This window comes from Mixophyes fleayi, chromosome 9 (genome assembly GCF_038048845.1).
Source record: "Mixophyes fleayi isolate aMixFle1 chromosome 9, aMixFle1.hap1, whole genome shotgun sequence".
NCBI lineage: Eukaryota > Metazoa > Chordata > Amphibia > Anura > Limnodynastidae > Mixophyes > Mixophyes fleayi.
The window spans coordinates 49,886,807-49,914,471 of record NC_134410.1 but is presented as its reverse complement, the minus strand read 5'-3'; the positions used below and the strand labels follow the sequence as shown (position 1 = coordinate 49,914,471).

Below are 27,665 nucleotides of genomic sequence, written 5' to 3'. Positions count from 1 at the left end.
CACGAATCCGGATCAAATTGTAAGCACCCCGTAACTCAAGTTTGGAAAAGATCTTAGAACCACTAATCCGGTCAAAGAGTTCGGAAATGAGAGGAAGTGGATATCTGTTTTTAATAGTGATTGCATTAAGCTGTCGATAATCGATACAGGGACGTAAAGTACCATCCTTCTTCTTCACAAAGAAAAAACCTGCTCCAGCAGGTGAGGTAGATCTCCTGATGAATCCGCGTTGCAGGTTTTCTGTGATATACTGGGACATAGCCTGATCTTTGGGAAGGGAAAGATGATAGATTCTGCCGTTAGGAATGGACCTCCCAGGTTGTAATTCATTAGGACAGTCCCATGGGCGATGAGGGAGGAGGAACTCCAAAACAGCCTTGGAGAACTGTATAAGTAATCTTCGAGTAGGTAATAAATGGATGAACAAGTTTTCTTCCAATAATAGGTTTTTTATTGATTAATAATGAAATATAATGATCTGAACGGAGCAGGTACGTTCAGTGTATATAAAAGTCAATATGATAGCCAATTCTGATTTGATAAAATTATTGCTCGTATCTTTATAGGGTAAAATAGACACTTGTGCCAAAAACATACATGTCATCAATTGTCACTCGCCAAAACCAAGCCTCCTGGCGCCCGATAAGACAGACAATATATCATTACTCCTACTTACAAGGAGGACATTTCCTTGGACATGGGTTTTGTTTTAAAGATCATTCTAACCTTATTTTAAAAACTGGACTTGATTCCCATCCTGTTGACGCCATCTTGTGCAACAATTGGATCCTATGCTATAAACCTGGGTCTCATTAGTAATATTACGTAAGTTGTTTTTCAGCTAAAACTAGGGTAACGTTCGTCTTCTTAAAAGTACCGGCCTTTATAATACATTGGTTCTATATATATATATATATATATATATATATATATATATATATATATATATATATAAAAGTGTTATATGTGAATTCGTATGTATTTCTGTTAGTTTTGTTAAAATTTACTTTGACAGAACACATCCAAAAACTAAATGTACGGAGCTGGAATCTCATGGTGAGGAGAGTGCGCCTGGCATGACGTAGACGAGAGACATAACTTCTTGGGTTTGACCAAACTGAAACATCTCTTGTGGCATTGGGGACCCCAGGAGGTGACCTGTGCTGATCTCCAATCAAATTGGGGTGCATGTAGTCTAAGCCATGGGAGACCTAGGATGACTGAATTTATGGATTGGAGTAAAACCAAAAATTCAATCAATTCGGAATGCAGAACCCCTACCGTCAGCCGGACTGGTGAGGTAACCTTGGAAATGGAGCCGTTAGAGATGCAGTTTCCATTCACGGCGGTTAGGAATAGCGGCTGGGGCAAGTCAAGAATAGTAACTTGGAGTTGTGATGCCAAGGTGGCAGAGATGTAATTTCCGGCTGCGCCGGAATCCACGAAGGCAGAGATCAGAAGAGGGCCACTAGGAGAGTCCAGTGTGATGGTCATGAGAAAGTCTGTATTGGAGGTGGAAAAGGGAGTGGAAAGTCTAACTCCTAGAACGGCCTCCCTGTCACCGACTAGGATGGTGCGTTTCCCGGCCGCTTAGGACAAGACAGTATCCGGTGTCCAGACTCTCGACAGTAGAGACAGAGATTTTGTCTTTTCTCCCTTTCCTCAGGAGATAACCGGGAGTGGCCTATTTGCATGGGCTCGTCCAGAACAGCTGGTGTTGGGTTGTGGAACCGAGGGGCTAGGCGAGGGAAAAAACGTCTAGTGGAGGATCTTTCTTGGGTACGTTCCCGGAAGTGGAGGTCCACCCTAATACATAGGGAAATAAGAGAGTCTAGATCTGCTGGGAGCTCACGGGACACCAACTCATCTTTGATGCAATCTGAAAGACCCTGCCAAAAGGTCGCCACAAATGCCTCATCGTTCCATTTAAGCTCAGAAGCTAGGGTGGCATATTGGCCAACAGTCAGAGAGCCTTGGCGCAATGAGAGAAGACTGGAGGCTGCAGAGGATACTCGACCCAGCTCATCAAATATCTTGCGGAATGCTGCAATGAAGGAGGAAACATTCTGAAGAAGGGGGTCATCTCGCTCCCACAGTGGCGAGGCCCATGCCAGGGCTTGTCCAGAAAGGAGCGACATGATGAAGGCCACCTTGGAACGTTCAGTAGAGAAAGTCCCCGAGTTGCATTCAAAATGGATGGAACACTGATTAAGAAATCCCCGGCATTTCATAGGGCCCCCATCAAACTTTCAGGCGTGGGCAGCCACAGCGAGTAAGAAGCGACTGGGGTTGGAGCGGGGACAGGAGGAGTGGCCCCAGAAGGGGCGACGACAGCGGATTGAGGAACAGACAATGAACCCTGAAGGGAATCCAGACGGGTGGCTATGCCCTGGATACACTGGATAGCCTGGCTTGCTCGGCGTCCTGTTGTTTGACTTTTTGAGCCAAATGGAGTAACAGCTCCCGAGCAAAAGGTTCATCTTGGCCGCCCGAGGTCATGGTTGTTCTGTAACAAGGAAGGTAGTTGGAAGGCCTTACCTGCTGGCATTTGCGCTGCAACGCAAGGAGGCGCAGAGTCTAACCACGCCCCAGTTCTTCACTAGGGAACCCCGCAAGGAGTTTTGGACTTAGCCGCTGAGAAGTGTCGGTCGCGGTTCTCCCAGGTAGCTACCAGCGAGGTTGGGTGAACAATCGTAGTCAACAATCCGAGGTCAAATCCGTACTGGCAACGAAGTACAGATGAGTCAGGCAGGAGAGTAGTCAGGAAGCCAGGGGTCAGAGCCAGGAGATCAAACAGGAACCAGGAAGAAACAGAGAGAGTAGTCAAACAGGCAGGGGTCAGAATCCAGAAGATGCAGGCAGAATGAATATATATGAGGATATCACAGGGGAGCCAAGAGACTGGCATTACTAGGGTACCAGAGTATCTAGTCTCCTAGCCTGAGTCTAGTTTAAATAGTGGTGCCAGACCTATCATTGGTAGGAGTGGAGGTCGGCGGTCAGCTGGTCTGACCGCCGACAGGAAGTGCTGCTTAGCGTCTCCGCTGCCTAGCAACGGAGACGCGATGTTTGGGCGCATGCGCCTGAACTTCCTGTTGGGCCGGAAGTGACATCCCGTTGCCTAGCAACGGGACGAGCAGCAGCAGAGAGGGCGTCCGTCCCGGCACCAGGTAAGAGTGCGGGACGGCGCCTGACAATCATTGAATACTTTTATATTTTTTTTGTTGCATTTTTTTGGGACTTATTGCATACCTTACAACTCTCCGGGAATGTCCGGGAGACTCCCGCATTTTGCGAGAGTCTCACGGACTCCCGGGAGAGTGTGGCAATCTCCCGCATCTGGAGAATTCTGCCCACTTCCTAGTCAGGTGGGCAGAATTAGGTCCCAAACGCCGCGATTCCCGGTGAATCGTGGAGTTTGGCCCTGCCCCCCACTGTCAAATGACGCGTTTGCGTCATTACGTCATGGGGGCGGGTCCAAAATGATGCACATTTTGGAGCCCCGCGCCCCGTCACGCCCACCCCCTCCGCAGGCTCCCGGAATTTAGCATCATATAGTTGGTAAGAATGACTTATTGCTGGGACTTAGGTATGCATATGCTTTGGATTTATTCTGCAGTGTATTGTGTCTGTCACTGCAGAGCATACCTACTATAGACCCATATTCAACAAGAGATGTTTCTTTAGATCCGTTTGTAGTTGAATACATACATTGGTATGCTCGACTTATGTGCGTTTTTAAAAAAAATGCACATTACGTTAGTTTTGCGGTCCTTAATGAATCAGGCCATGTATGATACACATTGCCCCTTAACAGTAAAACAATACAAGACACAGAATAATCAAAATCTTTCCGACACAATTAACAACGTCACTGAATCCCTCTTTTCATAGACTCCTGTGGTGTAACATTTCTGATTCATTTCAAAGTTGTATCCTTTCTAGCACATGCTAATTCAGCATGGCAGATTTCATCTTTTTGTGCAAGTACTGCTGTTTGAAAATAACAAGTTCTCAGGCACGAACGTAGGTGCTGTCAAACCACATTAAAATGTTCCCATAATAACCGTTTTCTGCTTAGATGATTTATATTTAACTACTGTATAATTCTACTAATAATGTGAAGGGCAATCAGTTCACCTGGCAGTAAGAGGAAGTTCAGATAAAGTTCAGCTGGATACTACAAACACATAAACCTAACAACTGGCAGCAGAATATAAAACATTGGCTCATTTAATCAGTCCATTACCTAAGTTTTTTGTTTTTTTATGTATGTTTATTCTGTATAGTGGTCGATTACAAATTAGTTATTTATTACTTGTAAAAAAGGCAAAACAATATATTACAATCTATATATGTAGTAAACATCATAGTCATGCCTAGTAAACCTGACATGATATCCCAGCTTTTTTTTTACTAGATTTAATACTTCAGAATCCATTTCTTGCCAAGACCTCCTTTGAACAGTTTTTAAAATAACCTGGGTCTATTAATCATTAGAACCACGAGTGCAGCAATAGGTCTGCTTTATGTGGCAATAAAAAATCAGTTATCACCACAATTTAACAAAATATATATTGCAAGGGCAGAGAAGTACCCTGGGGATATTGTCATTGATCGGTAAGAGTTAACTTTGTAGATGTGTGCAAGTGTAAGTCCAGATTTGGCCTTTTGGTTGCACTAATTTGGAAAACAAAATTAAATACAGTTTAAAAGTAGATTTTACTCTAAAAATAAAAAAATGCAAGACATTGAATGGTTAAAAAAATGCTTTATTCTGAGAATAATGCATTCTTTTAATACTTTTGTGTTCTCATCACAGCGGGTCAAGTACGGCCAAAATACTTGTTAAATAGTCTTCTTGTAAGAGCATTGAGAATCCTTCGCTGGTGAAAGCTAAAGAAACATACTGCCAGAAGAGCCATCACTGTTGATAACATCCTTTTTTAAATGGGGCAAAATGAAGATTACCCCTATTGCTGTGAAAACACCCCGTATCACCAGCAATATGGCTTTGGCTTTTGATAAGTTTGCTCAATAGTCTGACACTTGTTAGATAAGTCTATATAATGTAAATCTACACAAGACCAAAATTGTAACTTTATACAGCCTTTCCCCTATACTGGATTTCTATTAGGTTTAGCAAAAACACTTCTCTTCAATAAGTGGTGCTCCTCGGAATGTAGTAATAGTATCAAACTTAAATAAAAAGTTGTTCACTGTTGCTGACCCTGTACTTGGACTTGACTACACTATTTGCCTGCCACCTGCCACTGACCCTGTGTTTGGACCTGATTACACTATTTGCCAAGGACGGACTGGGACTAAAAATCAGCCCTAGCATTTAAAGCACACAGGCCCACCTGCTGTGGGCTCCATGCACTATATTGTTGCACGCTGGTATGGCACAAACTTATGTATCACTCTTGGTCTTCTGCCCACCCTGATCACTTCCCTTATTGTGCAAAGCACCAGGAAAATGCATAAAACCATAATGTTTGAAAAAAACAAAATAAATTATAAATGGTTAAAATACAATGTATAATGTGTCATGCTACTTCCCTCTAAACCAAATAAGAGTCATTTTTTTGAGATGTAGTGGCCATTATTGAATCATAGTATACTATATGTAAGCAACAGCATTAAACCAAAAATCATTTTAGTTGTTCTAAAAAATACTTAAGTTAACATATAAAACGTAAACATTACACAGAACTGCAGTAAAGCACCATTTTACTGCATAAGTCAGCACCCCCTCCAAATTGACCTCTTCCACCAGGTACAAAAGACTCTCCTCCTGGACTTCCCACATGATTTATGATTGTTGTCACCTGTGTTGAACAAGTAAATTGATAATAATAATAATTGAGTGACAGTGGTGAGGGCCATGCCATGTATCTTGTGCATGCCTGGCCTTTCCAAAGTGCTGAGCCATCCCAAGCCCCCCTCCTTTAAAACCATCTCTTCAATGTTGTGTGCATGTGCTGTTGGTACTCACAACATTGAAGAGTAACCCACCAGAACATATCTACCAACAGTCGTGGAATTGGGGGAAATGTCCTGATCCATGGGATGGGATAATAGCCACTCAAATCAGAATCAGTGACATCTTTTACATTTTACCATGATTATCACCACAAGAGTTAACTTACCAACATAAAATAAAGACACAGATACTTGATTTGGTGAAATGACAGGTCAGAAATTTATTGAAAGATAAATATGCTGAAAAGAGATGGCAAATATAAACAGACCAATCATCCCCCAGGCCACACCTGTAAGTTGTAATCTCTGTCCAAACTTATTTGGACAAGTCTAGGCATTAAATGCCAATCTTCCCCATTTGGCACATTAGCTGAGGCCCGCCTACCTAAGCGGAGCCCCATAACCCCGAAGGGTTATTCTGACTAATTGCCCAATCCCTTTAGGGGAGAGTGCCTACCACACCTTGAATGTAACCAAATTGGCCGCTGATTGGGCTGCTTACCGCCACAGCTAGGTTCCCGAGACTAGGAACCTAAGCCTGCCACCAAATGACCTCTCATAGCCAAACCAGAGAACTAAAAATCTGCTCGACAAAATAAGCCACATCAATATCTGACAAGTGTACCCCATCTGATCTATAAAACTATGTAAAATGAGCTTTTATTGACGAATAGCTGATAAACTCCCCTCCTACTATAATTAAAATTTTCCCCACTGCCCTGTTAACCTTCTCACGGGCCTTTTCAATACGAGCTAGTCTATCTGCTCCCCTCCAATTAATTCTAGAGATGATGCCGAACCAAACGAGGTGAGCAGGCCAATGTAATTTAATTGCTCCAACATCTGATTTAATACTATCAATGAGTACCAAGTTATGAGCAGGGCCACTTTTAGCATCCCAAAAAACTAATGAATGGCTAACCAACCAAATATTCTTGCCATCCTGCCTTGAACCTGTAACATGGGGTGAAATGCACATAAAACAAGAGCCATGACAACATACATAGCAAATAAATTAATAAATAATAAATAAGAAAGAACACCAGTACAGTCGCATGCAATACAGGATGACCCATGCGGAGGTAAAACCGGAAACCTCAGGGTGCCACAAGCCAATCAGGCCCCCGAGGAAAAGAAATGGAAAATCCCTCCGTGCCTCCTTTTAACAAGACAAGCAACGCACGTCATGGGTCAGCGTAACCAATTCGCCTCAAATAAGCCTAGAGCGCTATAGATGACCGAACATATCTTTGAAAACACTTTCCCCCCCACCTACCCAAGCCATAAAAATCTGCTCCAAAACACCCTCCTCAGCCGCTACTGTATCCTCTCCTTTCTAAAAGAATGAGTCCCATCATCTGCCTTATTCAGGCCGGGCCTAACAACACAATTCTTAAAGACAGTGGAAAACTGTAACTTCATAAGAGGGTACCCATCACTGTGTCTAAGACAATTACCACCAGGGCAGGGACCATATCTCTAAACAACCTTGTTAGCTCAAATGGGCAAACTGCAATATCCTGATTCCAATACAAGCTAATCCACCGCCTTCTACCACACGGGTCAGTCTAAAATCTATGAATCTTACAAGCTATGCTATCGTTCTTAACCATAACATTCTCGTGAAGTAACCCAGACCCACTTGCAAATTTAGAAGAAACCACCAACTCACTCATTCTGAAAGCTCCGAAAAAAGGCCATTGCAAAAGCCATGTCTCAAACGCATCGTTAGCAACTATCAAAATAATATTTAAAAGACCATCCAACAATCCCTTCTCAATAGGCCTATGTCTATCTTCCACCGCAGGGAAAACCTAGCCCATCCCCCTAAAGCCCTATGAACCAAAACATGTTTAGTAACATCACGACTATCGCTAAGCTGCAGAAAAAAGGAAATGCCTGCAGAGCCGATACCATATATGGCTGTGATTTACCCGCATGAAAACAATGCCACACAAAAAACAAGATGCCTACCGATCAGTCTACTTCCAGCCTCCCTTGATGAACAAAGCCCTGCCCCAGGACTACCAAGCTCACAGATATTTCTTCAAGGTGCCCTTCGCTATCGAATATCTTGCAAGCTCCTCAATACTGGCCTTATAATCTACCAGTCCAATTCCGGGCATGAAACACAAACAATCATTAGCATCAGGGGCTAACGAACGAAACTTCTGCCAATCAAATATAGACAAAGCCTCTGCATACCCATTAGCAGACCCAGATACCTGCCTTGCCCGAAAGATAATGTTAAACGTTAAGCATTTAAAAACCAAATGTCTCGATAACCTCAAAGCCAGCGGGGAGGTAGCATATTGATTATGGATAGCATGCACAACGTCCATATTATCAGATCAAAAAATTATGCTTCTATTGCTAAGGCAATCACTCCACCAATTCCATTGCTACAATAATTGGAAACAATTCCAACAACAAGAGATTCCCTGGGAGACCCTCCTGCCACCAAGAAAGCACACCACTCCCCATCCAGGTAAGCACTAAACCCAGAAGAGCGAGCCACATTCGTAAACAGTTGAAGCTCAACATTAACTAGCCACTTACTTATAGGAAGCCACAACACCCTGCTCCAGTGTCAATTTCAAAACCCAGGTATAACTTCTCCTACAAAAAAAACCCAATATATCTCAAGGAAAATGGATGCAAAGGCAGAAGCCTGAACGCCGATTCGAAAGCAAGTTTCACCAGCAACGCACCAGCCCTGCAACGCTGCACTGTCAACAAACCATCTACAAAGTATTGATACCCCACCAAGCACTCAGATTCACCCACCGTATCATTCACAAACATACCATGCGGGTGATACAGATGCTGGAACAGCCTAAATTTACCCACTTCCTTTTTCGGTACCACCCCAACCGGGGAAATAACCAGAACCGGAGGGACAGAAAAAGGGGGGGCTACACATTCAACTCAACAACACTTGCTTACTCACTTTCTCCTCCACAATCAACGGCAACTCCGGAGCTAATTTAACATTTCTAGGAAAACCAAACTACCCTGTTCCACCTACCGGCAATTTACCCATACATAAACCTGTCCCATAGAAATTCGGAGGCCGACCTATTGGGGTACCAATCCAACCCTTTACTTAACTCCAACAAAATAATTGGTGAAAAGGCATTAACGAGCAGGAGCTCCTGCGGTGGGTCTGTCAGTGGTAATTGGACCACTTCTCCTAGGGCATTTTTTTTTTTGTTGGGGATGCCCCCCTCCCCATGCTGCACAGGCATGCCTAAACCCACAGGCCACACCTCTGTCACCATGACCTCCGTTGTAGTCAAAACATTCACCTCGAAAGGGCTGACTATATCTATTCAGGAATTGTCTCCATCTCAACATACATCATTCCCTCTCGATCTAGGCTGAGTAACCTGTAGCCACACCTCCGCATCCTTACCACCCAGATCCATCACCACAGACCATCCTTTTTTCTGTGAAATGCCTCCTCATATCGCCTCCACATTGCCTCTAGAGCAAATATACCTCCCCTGAATCAAGTATATATATTTGATAACATTCATGTGCTCCTCCTGCCTGCTCCCCAGGCAACCAGCCTCCAACACCAGGAAGCCCTCCAACCAATTGGAAAACCTTCTATAGGCCTCCTCACCCATGCCAGAGCGTGACCTTGCAGCTGCCAAAGCACCCTTTGCTTTGCTAGTGATGACACACATGTCCACAAATCGTCCCGTGCGCATCTTACATGCACCTTGCCTCTCGTGCACCGCAGGATGGATGTATTGGAACAGCACACCACATCATCACCTGTTATCCTGCCCTTGGAGCTGTCACTTTCACTCCCCGCCCCATGGCGGGTACCACACAACTTCCTCTCCAGCAACCTTAATAACCTCGGGTCCAAACTTCTGGACCTAGCTGGAACCTCACTCTCAGAAGAAGAAGAGTCTGAATTATATTAACACCAGCCACCCTATTGGCATGCTCACCGACTAATTCACGTCCACCACCGTCCACTCGTGATGATGGCCCCGCAGCGGCCGTAGATGCGGCTTCCGCATAAGAAGCGCGCCCTCAAAATGCTTCCTCATCGATATCAGTGTGACCCCGCTGCTGCCAAAGCATCTTTACCTTGCAAGTGATGGCACACATACCACCAAACCTCCTGTGCGGATCTGACTGCGCACCTTACCTCGCATGTCCCGAAACCGAAACTGTGGAAGAATAAGCCTTGTGGTTAAACCAAGATTACTGGGACAGAAAAGCAGAGACCATAAGCAGAGAGGGGGGGGGGGGGGGTATAGCAAGGAGGAATAACGGGGAAGAAGTAAAGAAAAAAGTAAAAAAAAAAATAGGGGGGGGGGGGGAGGGACAAAGATGAACCTGAAGGGCGGGGGGGGGGGGGATTTGCCTGGGACGGGCTTGGAATATTGTAAGAAGGGAGGAGGGGGAAATTAGAATGGGTCAAACTGGAAATAATGGGAAAAGGCGGGTGTCAGGTGCCGGAGACGGACACCTTCTCTCCGCAATCCACGTCCTGTTGCCTAGCAGCAGAACGCTATCTCTGCTCACCTGTCTGCAGCCAGCATGTCTAACCGCCAAAATCTCCCTAACGCTATCAGGAGGCACCTTAGGGTATATAAAGCAGCCTCTGACACATGTCTAGTGCCAGAGTATTGGTTCTTCCAGCTCCAGCATTGTTGTTCCTGTGTTACTCCTGTGTATTAACTCCTTGGCTACAGTTTGACTTCTTTTCCGGATAATCCCTTGTTCTTCGCTGCCCGCACTGGTTTTGACACTTGGACTGTTCCTGACTACGATTTGCCTACTCTCCGTTGTACTGCGCTCCTCTGGTTTCGACTCGGCCTGTTTGACTACTCTCCATTCACTGCGCTGGTAACTATCTGGGGGAACCGCGACCTGCGCATCACACGCTGCAAAGCCCAAACCTCGTCGCAGGGGTCCCTGGCGAACACCGGTGGTGTGTTAGACTCCGCGCCTCTCAGTTTAGTTGCGCTAATACCAGTCAGTGATATTCCTAGTGAAAGTCGTGACCGCGGGTAAGAGACTGAACTACAGGGGTACTGGGAAGAAAAACCTATGGGGCAAATGATATAATTCCCTGAGCTATGGACCCCTGAGGACAATGCAGAGGGGGATTTGTAGCCAAGGAGGGGTTGGGGGGGCTGGACAGAAAAACATTGGGACTGTGCCTAGCAGAGCCTGCAGCATCTCCTCCCCACAGCCACAAGGACAGACTGGCTTTCGAGGGTAGAGGGAGCTCATAGAGGCCCCTGCTACATTGGTGGCAGCGGAATCAAGCACGGGCGCTCCGGGAGTGCCCGAATCCAAAATGGCCACCGCCACTGCTGGCGGCGACCGCGCATGCGGACGTGCCCGCACATGTGCACGAGCAAGCCACTGCACGTGCACAGTAACTGTTTTCGCCGCCAAGACCACAGCGGATCCCCTCGTTTGCCCAATACTCGGCCAGCGAGGGGGACGGAGGAATCACCCAGCAGCGAGTCCTGGGCCTGGGCTCGCCGCCTGAAAATAGATGAAGGGGGCAGAGAAGCCTCTAAGAGGCGTTGGGAGGGGACATGGACCCGCTTGGCCCTCAGCATTGTGGACGGGAAAGGAGGAAAAAAGGATTTAATGGGAAAAGGGGGGGGGGGAATGGAAAAAGGGGGATAAAAGGGGGAAAATAAGAACAATTGGGGATAAGAAAGAAAAAGAGGGAAAGGGAAAATGGAAGGAGGCTGAAAAGTGAAACAGAGGAGAGAAATACACAGAGAATGCAATATACAATAACAAAATACAATAGCAGTAGAAAACAACTTTGCACAGTATATACTCACCAGGACAGCAGAGCAGGAGTATGCTCACCCTAAACTCTCCAGACTGCAAGAGGAAGTTAACTGTTCTTCCCATACGTTATAAGCGTTCCTGAAATATAAGCCTTCCCCCTACATCCCTTCTGACTGGCTGACTCACTTCCCACTACACCCAGCTAAATTAACTTTTGCTATACCTTATATTTTGCATCTACATGCACCTTCAGTGTTTATATCACTTCGGGCTAATTCCAGCCCTCTGTTATTCTTCTATTTGCTGCATATTTAGATTTTCAATTTATTAGCACTGTATCTTTATTTGCTCTTTATTTCACTTCATCTGCACTTATTTTAATCTACTGCATTGCATTTTACTGCCTTTGCAGTATTTGTCTTTGCATTTGCCTTTGTTCCTGCACTGTAGCAGCAAAACAGCAGTGTGCTTCCTGTTTTTCCTGCACTGTACAATGCCGCCCCGTACCTTTCCTATACCTATCCTCTCCCCCAGCCCCCTTCTCTTGCCCAACTCTCACTACCCCACCTCTCCCCCTCCCCCTCGCTCTACCACCCCCGATAATCTCATCCGCATCTCCCCTGCTCCCTTCCTCCCTTTCTCATGTGCCCTCTGGAACTCCAGGTCCGTCCGCAACAAACTATCCTCTGTACATGACCTCTTCATCTCCAACTCTTTAAATCTTCTTGCCATCACTGAAACCTGGCTTACTTCTTCTGACACTGCCTCTCTTGCTACTTTCTCCTATGGGGGCCTCTCCTTTACCCACTCCACCAGACCGGATGAGCGTCCTGGAGGTGGAGTGGGCCTCCTCCTGTCCCCTAACTGCACTTTTTCGGGTAATTCCTACCTTACCTTCTCTCTCCTTCTCCTCCTTTGAAGTCCACTCCATCCATCTCTTCTCCCCTATCCACCTCCGTGTCTCCGTCATCTACCGTCCCCCGGGCCCTACGTCCCTCTTCCTTGACAACTCCGCTGCCTGGCTCCCCCATTACCTTGCCTCTGACCTCCCCTCCATTATACTGGGTGACTTCAATATCCCCATTGACAACTGTTCTGACCCTGCCACCATCAAACTTCTCTCGCTTTCCTCCTCTCTCGGACTCACTCAGTGGACCTCCTCACCCACTCACTGTCTTGGTCACTCCCTCGACCTAGTCTTCTCTCATCTCTGTGATCTCTATGACTTCTCTAACTCTCCCTTCCCACTCTCTGACCACCATCTCCTCTCCTTCACTATGTCCTCCTCCCCTACTCCCACCCTGCCTAAAGCCACCCTCACTAGGCGCAACCTTGATGCTATTGACCCTACCTCCTTCTCCTCCTCTCTTGAAACTCTCCTATCACCCCTCCCCTCCCTGGCCTGTCCTGACCAGGCGTCCTCCCTCTACAACCACTCCCTCACTACTGCCCTTGATGCTGTCGCCCCAGCCTCCGCTATCCGCCAGCGCCGCCTCATTCCTCTACCCTGGCACTCGAAACTCACCCGCTTCCTCCTGGAAATCTGGAGGAAATCTCATTCCCTGGCTGACTTCCTTCACTATAAATTCATCCTCTCCTCTTTCTGCTCCGCCCTCTCCCTCGCTAAACAATCCTTTTTTAAGTCCCTCATTTCTTCTCAGTCCTCCAATCCCCGCCGCCTCTTCGACACCTTCAACTCCCTCCTCTCTCCGCCTCCTCCTCCTGTCCCGCCCTCCTTCTCTGCTACGGACTTTGCCACCTTTTTCTCCTTCAAAATTGAGGCCATCAGACTGAACTCCTCCCCCTCTCCCGCCACCCTCATCGCCTCATCTCCCTCCAACAACCAACTCTGGAGCTCCTTTCGCCCCACAACAGGGGAAGAAGTTCGCTCCCTTATTCTTTCCTCTCCTCCCTCCACCTGTCCTCTCGATCCCATCCCCTCCCACCTCCTTCGCTCTCTTTCTCCCACTGTCTGCTCTTACCTCGCACACCTCTTCAACTTATCTCTCTCCTCCGGTGTAGTCCCCTCCTCCTTTAAACACGCTCTTATCTCTCCCATCCTTAAAAAACCCAATCTTGACCCCACCTCTCTCGCCAATTATCGCCCTATCTCACTGCTCCCCTATGCCTCCAAATTACTTGAGCGGATTGTCTGCAGCCGCCTCGCCAGTCACCTCTCTGACTTTTCCCTCCTTGACCCCCTCCAATCCGGCTACCGTCCTCTCCACTCCACCGAAACTGCCCTAGCCAAGGTTACTGATGACCTCCTATCAGCCAAATCCAAGGGTCACTTCTCCGTACTCATCCTCCTTGACCTCTCCACAGCCTTTGACACCGTGGACCACCCCCTCCTGCTGCAAACTCTTCTCTCTCTCGGCCTCTCTGGATCTGTCCATGCCTGATTCACCTCTTACCTTGCTTACCGCTCTTTCTCTGTATCCACGTCCGGCTCTTCCTCCCCCCCTACCCTCTTCCTGTTGGTGTCCCGCAGGGCTCTGTTCTTGGCCCTCTACTCTTCTCGCTTTATACTTCCTCCCTTGGTGCTCTCATCTCCTCCTTCGGTCTTCAGCATCACCTGTATGCTGACGACTTTCAACTCTACATCTCTTCTCCTGACCTTTCTTCCGCCGTCCTCTCTCGTGTATCTGACTGCTTCTCCGCCATCTCCTCCTGGATGTCTGCTCGCTTTCTCAAAATCAATATCTCTAAAACGGAACTCATTGTCTTTCCTCCGTCCAGACTCCCATCCCACCACGACCTCTCTATTGTCATCAACAACACCACCATCTCCTCTGTCACCCAACTCCACTGCCTGGGAGTCACCCTCGACTCCTCTCTCTCTTTTGCCCCCCACATTCATTCCCTCACCCAAGCCTGTTGCTTCCAACTACGCAACATCGCCCGCATCCATCCCTTTCTCTCTCAGGATACCACCAAGACTATCATACACGCACTCATTATCTCCCGCCTGGATTACTGCAACCTCCTCCTGACCGGCCTCCCCCACTCACGTCTCTCCCCCCTCCGCTCTATACTCAACGCGGCCGCAAGACTCATCTTCCTCTCACGCCGCTCCTCCTCTGCCTCCTCTCTCTGCCTCGCCCTACACTGGCTTCCCTTCCCCTACAGAATCCTCTTCAAACTCCTCACCACCACCTACAAGGCTCTCTCCTACTCTACTGCCCCCTATATCTCTAACCTCCTCTCCATTCACACTCCTGCCCGCTTCCTGCGCTCAGCCAATGATCGCCGCCTCTCCTCCACTCATCACTTCTTCCCACTCCAGAATCCAAGATTTTTCCCGTGCTGCCCCCCTTCACTGGAACGACCTCCCTCGTTCCATCCGCCTCTCTCCTACTCTGTGCTCAAACGTGCACTGAAAACCCACCTCTTCCTCAAAGCCTATCAACCATCCGCATAACCCCTTCACCTTCTCCACTCACTCTCTCTCCTTGCCACATCTGGCTCCCCATGTGCCTGTTCTGTTTTCCCTCCCTTAGGATGTAAGCTCACATGAGCAGGGCCCCCTTCCCTCCTGTCTCCCTACCTGTTCTCTGCTTCGTGTTTATTGCATCAACCAGCCTGGAGTTTCTGAAGTACTGGTATTTTTTGTTTATTGTTTTGTACCGTTTCACCCTGTATAGTGTACTGTTTGTATGGTGTACAGCGCTGCCAAAATCTTGTGGCGCCTAACAAATAAAGAATAATAATAATAATAATAATAATTTTATCTATATAAGAAAGAGTATTTGAGTCTTTTGCGTTGGCTATGGCAGACAGTTGAGGCAGCTGCCTAAAATGCAGTTGGCTTCCTTACGTGTAGGGTTGTATGCCCTCCTTTAAACCCCTCTTTTTTCTGCTTATCTCAGTGCTTCCACTCTCAGTTTTACCCTATGGAAGCATTCTGGGTCTATTTGAGCATTCCCATTGAGTCTCAGAGTTGCTAAGAGAATCTGATTGATGTGCATTTGTTTCCTCTACTCCACGGAGTACTGAGGTCAGGACAGAACATTGACCTCATTGGCCTAATTCATGACTGGCAAACAGCATGCAATTTCCTGTCTAGCGATGAAGCTGTTTTAATTCAGTGGAGAAGAAATGGGGCTCTATCAGCCTATATAACAAATAATCTATTAATATTTGTGTAAATATGAATATAAGAACCTGTGACATCTGTAACATTAGGACATTTTGGAACTAAGTGATCGTGAGAAGTTATACAAGGATCTTACGTCCACGATATTCATTATACAGATCTAATTAAGACCTTAAAGATGTTCACTATGGTTATATATATATATATATATATAAGTACAATTCTTGTGATTTGATGTATGGTGTAATGCATTCTGGCATTAGAGTGCTGTAGTATTTTGGCATTTTGAAACATACATGGGTGATTATTGGAAAAACTATAGCAACAGACCAGTACCGGCAATAAGAAAAATACAAAATGGCCGGTACTGGTCTGTTCGTTTGTTGAACAACTATGGATCCCGTCTTTTGAATTATGCACTATGCACAGCTTTTTAAGCTTGGATTTACTTATTGTGAATTAAGTGCATCCTCATTTAATATATATATATATATATATATATATATATATATATATATATATATATATATATATATATATATACATATACATACACACATTCACACACACACACATGCAGTGATATATAATCATATATGATCATATAACACGCCCACCACCCCAGCCCCTTGTACTTACCTGCTGCCATCCGTTCTCTCCAGGCTGATAGCTCTGCGGGCGCATTTTTTAAAGACAGGTAGCCTGGCAGCAGTCTGATTTGTTGCTTGGCTGCCTGGCTTCACTAGTGACAGGACAGGTCCGATTAGCTCCGCCCCACTACAGATTGGCTCCACCTCCTCCCGACAAATTAAGGAAAAACAAAACAAAACTTGGTGGTCTGCAGTATAGTAATTAGTACCCACTCCACTTCCCCCTTTCGACGCCCCTTCCCACACTTACCTTCTTTTATCCGGAGCTGCAGAGGCCGGGTCTACTGTCATCTTCTCTTCCCTTCTGCACATGTGGGATGGAGGACACAGTATGTGGTGCGCACTGTCACATGATGAGCTCACCAGAGAGAGAAGAATGCAGGGGAGGGTTGGATCATTACGATCCCCAGTCGCAAACATTAGATGGCCAGACCGGCCCTGATAACATCCGTGACATTGTGTACACAGTTTTTTATAAAAATATCAAAAATGTCCAAATTGACTTCCCACCTAGGGTGGCTCCAGGGGACGCCCCTCCCCCCCAAACACTCCCCACTTCTTTCATTTAGGATGTAATGTACCTCTGCTTTTGTCATTTTGATTTGTTGTGTATGTGGTTATGATACCTGATTTATTTAACTGCCATTTGAACTGATTGTTTTTGTATGTTTATATATGTTTTCTCTTATGAAAATTCAATAAAAATCTTTTTGAGTTAAAAAAAATAAAATAAAAATGTTATTACCTTGTTACCAATGATAAATGTTTTGGGGAATAATCAGTAGATTGATAAAGTAGTTATTTTGAAGGTGTGTTTCATTAGCACTGTAAAACAACTATCTAAGCTTTAAATATAATATAACAATATCCACAAAAATTATATATTAATATGGTGCTATCGTGGCCAATCTCTCCCCCTCTTCAGTAATATCTAAAACTGACTTTCACATTGGTAAAACACAATGCTAAATCATACCACTCTATATAGTAACAAGTATACAAATACTGTATTAGCTTAATCAATAATACATAATGTTCAGGCTGCCAAAAGCATCTATTCTTAATTCATCACCATCATCATCATTGTTTATTTATATAGCGCCAGCAAATTCCGTAGAGCTTTACAATTGGGAACAAAAATTAATCAAACAATACTGGGTAATACATACAGACAGAGAGGTAAGAGAACCCTGCTTGCAAGCTTACAATCTATTCTCAATTTATATATTACTTCTTTGTTATGAAGGTGGTGACTCCAGATAAGTCAGTGAATGTGAGACTTGGGGGTAAATGTATCAAGCTGCGAGTTTCCGACAGGTTTGAAAAGTGGAGATGTTACCTATAGCAACCATCAGATTCTAGTAATCCTTTATTGACTACATTCTGCAAAATGAAAGCTAGAATCTGATTGGTTGCTATAGGCAACATCTCCACTTTTTAAACCCCTTGGTCTGTCTTGTACCTATTGATTGCATTTACCCTATAAATACATTTTATGGACATGTTATTTTTCATAACAATGTCATTATTTTATTATTCTCTTTTAATAACCCTCAGTGTTCAGTGGAGACTGTGCCTGATCAGAGTATTATGACCTCAGCAGTGACATCACAGCCATCTGGATTCTAGTGTTCTACAGCTGGCAGGCAGTAAGGTTGGCAGTAAGGAGGACACACACTCGCCCTCATGGAGAGAAAACTGTACCAGCGCCAGTTATTCCACATCAACAATATCCTGAAAACCAATGAGGACCATTGGAATAAGAAGCAGAATGAATGAGTACAGATATATGGTCTACAAAGCATATTGTGGGGAAGAGAATTGTACACCTCAGTTGAGGCTCATTTTGAGTTCATACCTGTAGATGATTATTAACATTCTGTTTATTACGTATCTAAAAATGGTCAGTGCATTGGAGCATTACAATAAGAACACTGCAGCACTGAAAGTCTATTCAAATTACAAATTTAATAGAAAGAAGATCTCTAAGCAGTGGTGCCTAGAAATGTCAAAATATGGGGATACATAATGGGCGTGAGTGATACCCCAGCAATCTGTAGTCTGGTGTAGAGGAAATAAATATTGCAAATAATGATTGTTTAAAGCTCATACAATACAAGGTATATAAGGAACTTATAGTGAAAAGTACAGAAAGCTAAGTGTTCATGAGTGGAATTAAAAGCATTGTTGGTGCCAAATACTTCCCACCGAAATAAATGGCATAGTGGTTAGTATTGCTAATCACCAATCAGGGTGGGGTGTAATGTGCTCCCCATGTTTGTGTGGGTTTCCTCTGGGTGCTCCAGTTTTATCCCATAGTTAAGACAAACTGGTAGGTTAATTGGTTAAGTGAGTGTTTGTGTGTCAATGATAGGGGTATAAGATTGTGCTCACTACTGAGGCAAGGACCAATGTGCCTGAATAAAGTTCTCTTATTGTACAGGACTGCAGAATATGTTGGCACTATAAAAATAAGAAAAGTTAGGGATAAAATGGAAAGGACTATTGTCAAAATGGAATAGATCTATATAATTAATTGTTCTTATGAGCTAAATACGTGGAATAAAGTGTTCATGGGTGATGTGAGCTATGGAATGGGTGGAGCTAGTATGGCTAAGTGGCTACAGTCATGTGCCTATGAGCATGTCATGTACCTTATGTGCTTATTTACCATTCTTCTGTAGTAGATAATTACAATGCTAAAAATCATGGAAGACCCTCTGAAATATGCTGTTTGCCCCCAGAGCTCTGAAAACAACAGGAATGAAGAAAAAAACAATCAAAAGAAGTTGCATCTGCAACTTATGAAGAGAAAATAATTAGTAGGGATGTGCACCGGCGACTTTTGAGGTCTCGTGTTTTGGATCCAGATTTTCGTTATTTTTGAGGTTCGGATTTGTCTCGCAAAACACTTGACGAAAGGTCTCGGTTCGGATTTAAGGTATTGGATTCGGATTTTTTTTGAAAAAAACATAAAAAGTTTAAAAATCAAGTTTTTGGGCTTATTTTCACTCCTAGGCTATTATTAACCTCAATAACATTCAATAACAAGCATTTCCACTAATTTACAGTGTATTCTGAACACCTCACAATATAGTTATTAGTCCAAAACGTTGCAACAAGGTATCTTTCTGGACTGCGTAGAGGAGTGGGTCACCACAATATATTAAAAACCCTGAACTTTTATGATTCGCACCAATAAATGTACCTGGACTGCGTAGAGGAGTGGGTCACCACAATATATATAATAAGAAAACCATCAACTTGTATGATTCGCACCAATAAATGTACCTGGACTGCGTAGAGGAGTGGGTCACCACAATATATATTAAAAACACTGAACTTTTATGAATCGCACCAATAAATGTACCTGGACTGCGTAGAGGAGTGGGTCACCACAATATATTAAAAACCCTGAACTTGTATGATTCGCACCAATAATTGTACCTGGACTGCGTAGAGGAGTGGGTCACCACAATATCTTAAAAACCCTGAACTTTTATGATTCGCACCAATAATTGTACCTGGACTGCGTAGAGGAGTGGGTCACCACAATATCTTAAAAACCCTGAACTTTTATGATTCGCACCAATAATTGTACCTGGACTGCGTAGAGGAGTGGGTCACCACAATATCTTAAAAACCCTGAACTTTTATGATTCGCACCAATAATTGTACCTGGACTGCGTAGAGGAGTGGGTCACCACAATATCTTAAAAACCCTGAACTTTTATGATTCGCACCAATAATTGTACCTGGACTGCGTAGAGGAGTGGGTCACCACAATATATTAAAAACCCTGAACTTTTATGATTCGCACCAATAATTGTACCTGGACTGCGTAGAGGAGTGGGTCACCACAATATCTTAAAAACCCTGAACTTTTATGATTCGCACCAATAATTGTACCTGGACTGCGTAGAGGAGTGGGCACTGGCACCACAATAAAATATATAAAAAACCTTCAACAGATCTGCATTACACTACACATACGGCTGCTCCTCCATCCTCTCCATCATATACATGTTGGAGTTTTAGCGTGTGACAACCTCTTGTTTTTGATAATGTCAGTGCATTTTGAATATTTTTCAATTTGCCCCACACCACTGAATGTACTTTATCTATGATACGCATCTATCTATCTTGACTGCGTAGTGTGGTGGCCCCGGTACACAATTTGGTACCGAGGCCACAATATAATTAAAAAACCCTCCACGTGTCTGAATTCCACCAAACAAGTATCTGGACTGCATAGTGGGGTGGCCCCGGTACCCAATTTGATACCGGGGCCACAATACCTCCTCCAAACATGGTACAGACAATTCGTCATTGAGAGACCCCAGACAGACAGGGTCGAAGTGTTATTGTTTGACTTTGTAAACCCAAAAAAATGTCCCTGTTGCACATAGTCGTGCAATGAAGACTGACTTTTTCATTTAAAGGCACGATCTTTAAAGTGTAGTGTTTGTAAGTCTAAGTCATATTATACTTTTGGTAAAATTGGTTTATTTTGTTCCTCTTTATGGTAATTAATTAGTAATAGAATTAAAGTAGGAAATAGAATTAAAGTATGAAATAGAATTAAAGTAGGAAATAGAGTGGTATAGATAGAGTGGTCCACACAATATAATAATAAAACCCTCAACTGGTCTGAATTCCACCAAACAAGTATCTGGACTGCGTAGTGGGGTGGCCCCGGTACACAATTTGGTACCGAGGCCACAATATAATTAAAAAATTGGGCATCAACTGTCACCGTTGTTTAATATCTGATACACCTAAATATGGACTGCACAGTGGAGTGGCCCCGGTAGTAAATTTGGTGCCGGGGCCACAATACCTCCTCCAACTTCCAAGTGTAGTGTTTATAAAGACACACAGCGTCGAAGTGTTATTATTAGTTGACTTTCTTAACCCTAAAATTGTCCCTGTTGCAAATATTCGTGCAATGGACAGTTACTTTTCTATTGAAAGACTCAAGCTTTCAAGTGTAGTGTTTATAAAATATAAACAACAATACAGTAGTTTTAGAGCACGTCTATACCTCTTGTTTTAAATTATGACACGGCATTTTACTTTTGGTTTAATTTCTTGAATTTTTTTACATTTGGTTTTACTTTTTGAACATGGCAAACGACTGTTGCTTGGTCATATAATGCAAAAAAAAAAGTTCCAAGATGGAATTGTCCTTGGGCCCTCACACCCACCCTTATGTTGTTGAAATAGGACATGCACACTTTAACAAACCAATCATTTCAGCGACAGGGCCTACCAAACAACTTTGGCTGAAATGATTGGTTTGTTTGGGCCCCCACACCAAAAAAGCTATTCATCTCTCCCTGTACAGACTAAACAGGCTCTACTGAGGCAAGATGTCGTCCTCATCCTCAACCTCTGATTCCTCTCCCCCTACAGTGTGTACTTCCTCCTCATCACACATTATCAATTCGTCCCCGCTGGACTCCACAACCACAGGTCCCTCTGTAGTATCTGGAGGGCAGTGCTGTACTTCATTGAGGAATTGATTATTCATTTTAATAAACATCATTTTTTCAACGTTGTGAGGAAGCAACCTCCTTCGCCGCTCACTGACCAGGTTCCCCGCTGCACTAAAAACTCTTTCCGAGTACACACTGGAGGGGGGACAACTCAGGTAAAATAGAGCCAGTTTGTACAGGGGCTTCCAAACTGCCTTTTTTTCCTGCCAGTAACAATATGGACTGTCTGACATGTCTACTTGGATGGTGTCAGCAAAGTAATCATCCACAATTTTTTCTATTGTGACAGCATCCAATGCAGCGAGAGTAGACATGTCTGCAATGGTTGGCAGGTCCTTCAGTCCGGACCAGATGTTATCAGCATCCCCGCCAGTGCCTCTTTTGGGAAAACTGAGCTTTTTCCTCGCAGCCATAGATGTGGAAGAAAATGAGGGTGGAGCTGTTGGCATGTCACGGTCCTCTTCAGAGGACAATCTCCTGACCAGCAGGTCTTTGCACCGCTGTAGACTTGTGTCCGCCGGAAACAGAGACACAACATACGCTTTAAACCGAGGATCGAGCACGGTGGCCAGAATGTATTCCTCTGACTTTAAAAGAGTGACCACCCTCGGATCCTGGCAAAGCGTACGAAGGGCTACATCCACAAGAGCTACATGCTTGGTGTAATCGCAATGGCTTACCAGCTCCTCCCTCACTTTCTCCAGCTGCTTCTGCAACAGCCTGATCAGGGGAATGACCTGACTCAAGCTGGCAGTGTCGGAACTGACTTCTCGTGTGGCAAGTTCAAATGGCTGCAGAACCTTGCACAACACGGAAATCAGTCTCCACTGCGCTTGACTGAGGCGCATCCCCACTCCTTTGCCTATGTTGTAGGTGGCTGTGTAGGCCTGAATGGCCTTTTGCTGCTCCTCCATCCTCTGCAGCATATAGAGGGTGGAGTTCCAGCGCGTCACAACCTCTTGTTTGAGGGGATGGCAGGGCAGGTTCATGCTTTTTTGATGTGCCTCTAGTCTGCGGTAGGCACTGGCTGAATGCCGAAAGTGTCCAGCAATTTTGCGCGCCACCGCAAGCATCTCCTGCACACCCCTGTCACTCTTGAGGTAATGCTGCACCACCAAATTAATGGTGTGGGCAAAACATGGGACGTGCTGGAAATTGCCCATATTTAATGCCCGCACAATGTTACTGGCATTGTCTGACACCACAAATCCCCATGAGAGTCTAAGTGGGGTAAGCCACTGGGAGATAATTTCCCTCATTTTCTCTAATATGTTGTCAGCGTTGTGCCTCTTATTAAAGCCTGTAATGCACAATGTTGCCTGCCTTTGCATGAGCAGCCATTTTGTAGATGCTGCTACTGATGCAGCTGTTGCTGTTGCTGCGGAAGGGGATGCATCTACCCAGTGGGCTGTCACAGTCATATAGTCCTTCGTTTGCCCAGAACCACTTGTCCACATGTCCGTGGTTAAGTGGACAGTGTGTACAACCGCATTTTTAAGAGCACTGAGGACACTTGATCGTACTTCTCTGTACATTTTTGGTATCGCCTGCCTAGTGAAGTGGAATCTCGAGGGGATTTGGTACCGGGGACACAATACCTCCATCAACCCTCTAAATCCCACTCCACTGATGGCGGACACCGGGCGCACGTCTAACACCAACATTGCAGTTACAGCCGCAGTTATACGCTTTGCAATAGGGTGACTACTATCGTATTTGGTGGTCATGGCAAACGACTGTTGGACGGTCAATTGTTTTGTGAAAGACTTAGCGGTCTTACGACTTCCCCTCTGGGAAGATGACCGACTAACAGCAGCAACAGCAGCAGTGGCAGTAGTAGGCGTACCGCTGCAGGATTCCTCGGATGAATCCCGTATTGAGGAGGACTCAGTCTGGCTGCTGACTTGGGCTGCAGGACTGAATCTGATGGAGATTGTGGAGGAAGTTGACGAGGAGGGTGTTGCTGGTGTGTATCCAACTGGACCACGGGATTTAGGTGTCCCTGTACCGATGAGGGTCCTAGCCCCAGTTCCTGAACTAACCACTGAACTATGAAGGTTATTCAGGTGACGTATAAGGGAGGATGTTCCTAGGTGGGCAAGATCCTTACCCCTGCTTATTTGAGCTTTACATAAGCTACATATTGCCATACATTGGTTGTCTGGATTTGGATAAAAATAACTCCAGACCGAAGAGGTGCATTTTTTGGTCTTCTGACCAGGCATGACGATGGGCTTTTTCATCCCATGAACATCAGCTGTTTCCCCCCCTGGTGCCTCATTTACAATAACCACATCACCATCCTCATCATCAAGTTCCTCCACAGCGCCAGCTACATCATCAATAGCCTCCTCCCGAGCCACCTCTTCCCGTACAGTGATGGGAAGGTCAGGCTTGACAACCACCAACACCCTTGGACTCGCCTTGGGGATTTGTGATAATTTCTCTTTAGAAGGCAGAGTTGTTTGCTGTTTTGTTGCTGACAGCATAACTCTCTTCAATTTTTTGTAGGGGGGGGAGGAGGAGGAGGGCTAAGATCCGTGGGTGAAGCTGAACCACTAGTCATGAACACGGGCCAGGGCCTAAGCCGTTCCTTGCCACTCCGTGTCGTAAATGGCATATTGGCAACTTTACGTTTCTCCTCAGATGATTTTAAGTTTCTCTTTTTGCTACTTTTTCTTAACTTGGGCTTTTTGGATTTTACATGCCCGGTACTACGAGATTGGGCATCGGGCTTGGAAGACGACGTTGATGGCATTTCATCGTCTATGTCATGACTAGTGGCAGCAGCTTCAGCATTAGGAGGAAGTGGGTCTTGATCTTTCCCTACTTTATCCTCCAAATTTTTGGTCTCCATTATATGTAGCACAAGATACTGCAGAATGTGTGAACTTGGTAATATTGCAGTACCAATGGACTTATACTGCTGGATTGGTTTTGCAAATTTGGTTATAATTATTATATATTTTTTTTTTTTTAAATTTTTTATTTTTTTTTACTTTTTTTTTATTTTTAAAAAACTTGGGAATAGTGGGGAAATAACTATGCCCTTAGAAGCACAGAGCACAGGACACAGCACCACTGGACTGAACAGGACACGACACAGGACCCAGCAGCACTACGGAACTCAGCAGGACAGAGCACAGGACACAGCACCACTGGACTGATACTGCAGAATGTGTGAACTTGGTAATATTGCAGTACCAATGGACTTATAATGCTGGATTGGTTTTGCAAATTTGGTTATAATTATTATATATTTTTTTTTTTTTTAAATTTTTTATTTTTTTTTACTTTTTTTTTATTTTTTAAAAACTTGGGAATAATGGGGAAATAACTATGCCCTTAGAAGCACAGAGCACAGGACACAGCACCACTGGACTGAACAGGACACGGCACAGGACCCAGCAGCACTACGGAACTCAGCAGGACAGAGCACAGGACACAGCACCACTGGACTGATACTGCAGAATGTGTAAACTTTGTAATATTGCAGTACCACTGGACTTTTACTGCTGAATGTGTGAACTTGGTAATATTGCAGTACCAATGGGCTTATACTGCAGGATTGGTTGTGCAAATTTTGTGGTAATTAAAAAATATTAAAGTAGTTTTTGGTATTTTTTAAAAAAACTTTTTTTTATTTTTTTAAACACAGGGGAATATTGGGGAAATAACTATGCCCTTAGAAGCACAGAGCACAGGACACAGCACCACTGGACTGAACAGGACACAGCACAGGACCCAGCAGCACCACTGACCTCAGAAGGACAGAGCACAGCACACAGCACCACTGGACTGATACTGCAGAACACAGCACAGCACAGCACAGCACAGCACAGCACAGCACAGAACTAAACAGCACAGAACTAAACAGCACAGAGGACCACCTAACACACCCTCCCTCTACCCTGATCAATGCCCGAGTGAAGATGGCGGCGACTAGCGGGGAATTCATAGGATCCGAGTATCGCGAGATCCGACAACGGGATTATGAGTCAGAGCCTCAGTTTCACTTTTGAATTTGGCGCCAATACCCGGATCTGTCTCGGATCCGACTCGGATCCGCAACGTTCGGGTGGGCTCGGATTTCATAAATCCGAGTGCGCTCATCCCTAATAATTAGCAATGAAAAAGGCCAAGGCAGCAACTCTGCTCTACCAACAGACAAAATTGAGGTCATGATGAAAATGAGTGTACAATCTGTAATCTATACAGAAAATTATGAGGATTGTTATTCAATAACACGTTTCAGTAGTGTTCTAGTCTATCATTATTTTAAATGAAGTTATAAAATGTTAAATATGAGGATTTCGGAATGTGTAATTTGTCCAAAGTATAAACTGTAATCTAATGGCCAAATGTTTCCTCTATGAGTTTGATTTAGAAAAGGGAAATGTTCCCAGGGCTCAATAGGACGGCAGTAACCCATGACTCATATAACCCATGAGGATGAGGTTACTGTGTATTCAGAGTTCTGTCTTGAATTTGTTTTATGCTGAATGCGTTCTCACCCTTCAGGGGGCAACCTAGGAGAACTCCTACCTGTCTTCCCTACAAAGCAATGGGGTCTGTTTATCATTGGTGCTGGTGGGCAGTGGGCTATGGTACTTAAGGATCTGTATTGTTGCTATTGAAGAAAAGTTACCTGCCGTGTGATCCTCAGTGAAAATGCCTCACTACAATGAAAAGTACTGCACATGTGCTGATGTTTAGTTGCTCATGCGCAGTAAAGTCAACTCTGGCCTATGGAGGGGAGGAGCATAGAGTCTGCAAAGAGGATCCTCTCCATCAAGATCAGACACCATTGGAAAAGATATGTAACGCCATCCTGAGGTTTGCTTTTCAACGCTTGATGAATAAGTTCATCAAAATGGAATAGATCTATATAATTAATTGTTCTTACGAGCTAAATACGTAGAATAAAGTGTTCATGAGTGATGTGAGCTATGGAATGGGTGGAGCTAGTATGGCTAAGTGGCTACAGTCATGTTCCTATGAGCATGTCATCTACCTTATGTGCTTATTTGACATTCTACTGTAGTAGATAATTACAATGCTAAAAATCATGGAAGATCCTCTGAAATATGCTGTTTACCCCCAGAGCTCTGAAGAAAACAGGAATGAAGAAAAAACAATCAAAATAAGTTGGATCTGCAATTTATGAAGAGAAAATAATCAGCAATGAAGAAGGCCAAGGCAGCAACTCTGCTCTACTTGAGGTCATGATGAAAATGAGTGTACAATCTGTAATCTATGCAGTAAGATGACTTCCACCCTAGGGTGGTCCCAGTGGATGCCCCGCCCCTCCAACACTCCCCCCTTCTTTCATTTAGGATGTAATGTACCTTTTTGTCATTTTATATACTGGATGACACAGTTCAGAGGTCCGAAGGAATACCTTAATTGACATGAATCAATCAAACAATATAAAATGTAACAATGTTCTAATATAACTGAGCAATAATAACAATAAAGATATTATCCAGCAGAAGTAAATACAATAAACATAAAGAAGTAAATAATTGTCACTCTGATCTCATTACCCTTCTCTGATGAATTAAATATTCAAATAGAAATATATTTCAGGATGACTCACATGGAAGATTAATATAATCCTAAAGAGATCTCTTATTCAAGAAAATTGTGGGA

The 27,665-nt window shown here is 44.4% G+C and overlaps 1 long non-coding RNA gene across 1 annotated transcript in view; it reads left to right on the top strand.

Annotated features, from left to right (window-relative positions):
• Positions 1 to 27,246, top strand: part of LOC142101597 (uncharacterized) — a 37,028-nt gene extending 9,782 nt beyond the window's left edge. The window contains exons 2-3 of the long non-coding RNA XR_012679065.1: positions 18,073 to 18,294; positions 27,118 to 27,246. This is a non-coding gene — a long non-coding RNA (uncharacterized LOC142101597). The remainder of the gene's footprint in view (positions 1 to 18,072; positions 18,295 to 27,117) is intronic.
• The last annotated feature ends 419 nt before the right edge of the window (positions 27,247 to 27,665 follow it).